Here is a 3,583-nt window from a genome sequence, read left to right on the forward strand (position 1 = left end):
AGGGTGCGACAGATCGGCACTTAGTACAGTCGTGGGCGTTGGTGTCAGGGCGGGTCGGCTGTGGGCATCAGTGTGGGTAGGGCAGGTATTGGGGAGAGGGTTTGGCAGCCTCTAAAGCAGCGGTAACATTCCTAAGCATGTGCCTGGGAGGTGGCTGGGCAGAGTAGGTGTTGGCAGGGTTTGTCTCGGGCACGGCGGGGGCCTGGTGGCACCCGGGTTGTTGTGGGCACTGCCAGTGTTAGGGGTTTGGGGGGTTATTGTTTGTTGTTTTGTTGTTGGTTGGTTTTGGTGGGGTTTTTTTGTGGTATGCTGGCTATTGCTGTTGTAGTGTCGGGATCCCTTCTGGGGAAGGAATTTTTCCTAATGTCCAACCTAAACCTGCTCTGGTGCAACTTCAGGCCATTTCCCCTCGTCCCATCGCCTGTTACCAGGAAGAAGAGGCAGACCCCCACCTCGCTACAGCCTCCTTTCGGGTGGTTGTAGAGGGCATCAGGATGAGCAGAAATGGCCTCAAGTAGCACCAGGGCAGATTTAAGTTAGACAATGGGAAACATTTCTACACTGCAAGGGTGGCCAAGCACCGGAACAGGCTGCCCAGGGAAGGGGTCAAGTCCCTGTCCCCATATTTAAAAGCTGGGCAGACGAGGTGCTCGGGGACAGGGTTTAGTGGTGGGATGGCAGGGTTAGGGGAACGGTCGGACTCGATGATCTTAAAGCCAACCGAAACTATTCCATGGTTCTATGAAGCCATGAGTGGAGCCTTGCTGTCTTCTGTCAAGGTTATTGTCTCTGTCGGTGACGGCAAGGGCCGCCTGTGAGCGTTAAACAGCAGTAACTGGCCAGGGAATGCTGTCGATGAGGTCAGTGTGGGGCGCCGGTCTGTAGGGGCAGTACCTAACTTGCTGTGCCGATGAGGATGGCAACGAGCATCCAGTTATGTGCACATCTGGGAGGTAGATAGATAGATGCTCTTGCCAGTGATGGCAGAGTCAAGCGTTCGCCTGCATTTCTGTAGGTAGCAACTCTAAGGGAAGGACTCTGCGGCTGTGGGTGGTGGGGAGCACCTGGCTGGCTGTTGGTGCCAACCAACGCTGTTGTCATCGGTGAGGTTTCTACTTTTCTCCCGCCCCCTCTGTGTCTCTCGTGCACGTGCCCGCTCTTGCTCTAGCGGCTGCTCGCTCGGTTGCGCCTCGCTCTTTTTTTGTCTTCTGTGAGTGTCTCTCTGTGTCATTCCCCCCCAGTCTGCCACCAGTCTCCACGTGCGTCTCGTGTTCTTGGTCTTCCTCGCTTAATCTTGGTCTCGCTGTTTCTCTGTCTGGTCCTGCTTGCCTGCCTGACTTTCTGCCCACCTTCCCCTCTGATTCTCACGGTTTCCCCCCCTGCTTCTCTCAATCTGGCTTGCTCGGCAGTGCTGTCTGCCTTGCCCTGGTGCTGGCTGCCTGACCCTCTCTGTTCCTCTTGTCCCCTGCTCACTTGATGCCTTGCTCTCCGGCGGCTGGCTGTCTCTGGATGTGTTCTTGTAGCGTGCCCTCATCTCGGTATCAGTCTCTAGGTCTGGGTCCCTTTGCCTCTTCTTTACCCTCTCCACTTGTCTCTGTTGGTCTCTGAACGTCCTGCGGTCTTGTAACAGTTTACTCTCTCTTGATCTACGGGGCAGTTTGGTGCGCGCCGTAGGCAGTTTGCCTTGTCTGTGTCTTGGTGGCATCTCCCGATCGCCCCAGGCTTTTTGTCTGGCTTTTTGGTGTTACACGGTCATCCGTCCCATCCCGTCCCCTGTGCTTTTTAGCCTTTGCTCTCTGCGTCTGGGTTTTCCAGGCATTATGTATGTTTTCCAGTTAGGAAGCTCTTTTTCTGTGCTTCTCTAGCTCTGTTCTGGTGCATAAAGAGGGAGTCTGTGTTTCCAGTTAGGAAGATCTTTTTCTGTGCTTCTCTAAGCTCTGTTCTGGTGCATAAAGAGGGAGTCTGTGGTTGATGGCGGTGAGGACAGTTGGTCTGTCCTTGTTGGCAGTAGCTTACTCTACCGGTGGTGGGGGTGAGGGCTCCTTCCCTCGCTGTCCATCTCCCACGTCTCGTGGTCTCTCGGCACTGCCCATGTGTTTCCCCACTGCGGTCTCTGCGCAGCGTTGCTTGTCATGCCCTCCTCTTGCTGTAGTGTCATTGTGCGGGTGCTCTCTTGCTCTCAGGCTCCGTCTCTCCCTGGGTCTCTGTGCTCCATCTCGGCCCCTTTGCTCTCCCCCCCCCTTGTGCTGCCTCCCTTCCCCACCTGATGGTGATTTGTCTCTTGGCGTCTGCCCACCCGAGAGGTGTCCCTGTTGTCTCCTTGGTTCTCCTTGTCTCTGATGACCTGACTTTTTTTTGACTTGACTTTTTTTGGCCTGTTTTTAACTTTTGGCCTGACTGGTTTTGACTTGACTGACTTGGTGCTTGGAAACAAACTCACTCTGTTGTTTGAGGAGGGAGAGGGCTGTTGGCCTGTCTGCCTTTGGTGCTGGTAAGGGCCTGTCTGCCTGTCTCTGTGGCCTCAGCAGAGGTTGTATGCTGTGGTGAGGAGGAGGAGTGGTCTTTATTGACGGCAGCTGAGGATGGAGAGGAGTCCCAGTGTATTGGCTGTAGCTGGCTGATGCTGCGAGTGCTGCTGGTGCTGCCTGGCTGTCAATGTGGATGCTTGGTAAGTATGGACAGGAAAGTAAGGGGCTAAGGGGGGGAGCTGGCCAAGGTGCCTAAATACTGGCTAAGGAAGCGGGTGGTGGGGGGGGGGGTGTGTGTGTGTGGCTTTTCTGTCTTTATTGGCAGGGATGGTGACAGCGAAGAGGGAAAAGTGCTTGTTAGTGTTTGTGTCTTTCTGTTCTTTCTTTAGAGGCCTCAGCTGATGATGGTGCTGGCCAGGATGGAGAAGGAGTGGCTGCAGAGAAGGCTCACTGGTGGAGATGATGATGATGGTGACGGAGTGGAGCGCCTCTTGTCGGTCCCTGCTGGAGAGAGCTGCCTAGCCCTGTGGGAGGTGGTGAAGATAGATAAATAGAGGGCCTCCTGGCTGACTGACTGACCTGTGTTGTGGGTCTTGCTGGCCAGCCGCCTGAATGCCTTTGTGCCTCTGTGATGGCTGTGGCTTGCTTGCTTTCTCACTTATGGAGGGACTGAATGAGGTGGTGATGAAGGGGGCCAAGTGTGTCTGGGACGCTGTCGGGCACCAGTAGCTTGCTGAGGAGGGTGTGGAGGTATTGGGGTGTAGCTGCCTGAGAGGTTAAGTAATTAAGTTAAGTAATTAAGTAAGTAAGTGCTGCACAGCTGCCCACTCACCCACCACTCCCTCTGAGGGACAGGGGAGCAAGTTGGGGAAAGGGAAGGGAGATGCGTGGGTGGAGGTGAAGGTTGCTTGTTCAGAGGGAAGAGGCAAACAACAAGAGCAACAACACAGAGCAACGGTTGGAGAGCTTTACTGTCCTGTCCTGTCCTTGACTGAAATAAATACATAAATAAATACATGCAGAGGTTACAAAAAGTGACAAGATGTGCATGGCAGTTGCTTACCACTGGCTGAAGTCAGTCCTGGGCTCTGCTGTGCTGGCTGGGCTCCTCCCCC

The sequence above is a fragment of the Egretta garzetta genome, unplaced genomic scaffold (assembly GCF_000687185.1).
Source record: "Egretta garzetta isolate BGI_Z169 unplaced genomic scaffold, ASM68718v1 scaffold365, whole genome shotgun sequence".
NCBI lineage: Eukaryota > Metazoa > Chordata > Aves > Pelecaniformes > Ardeidae > Egretta > Egretta garzetta.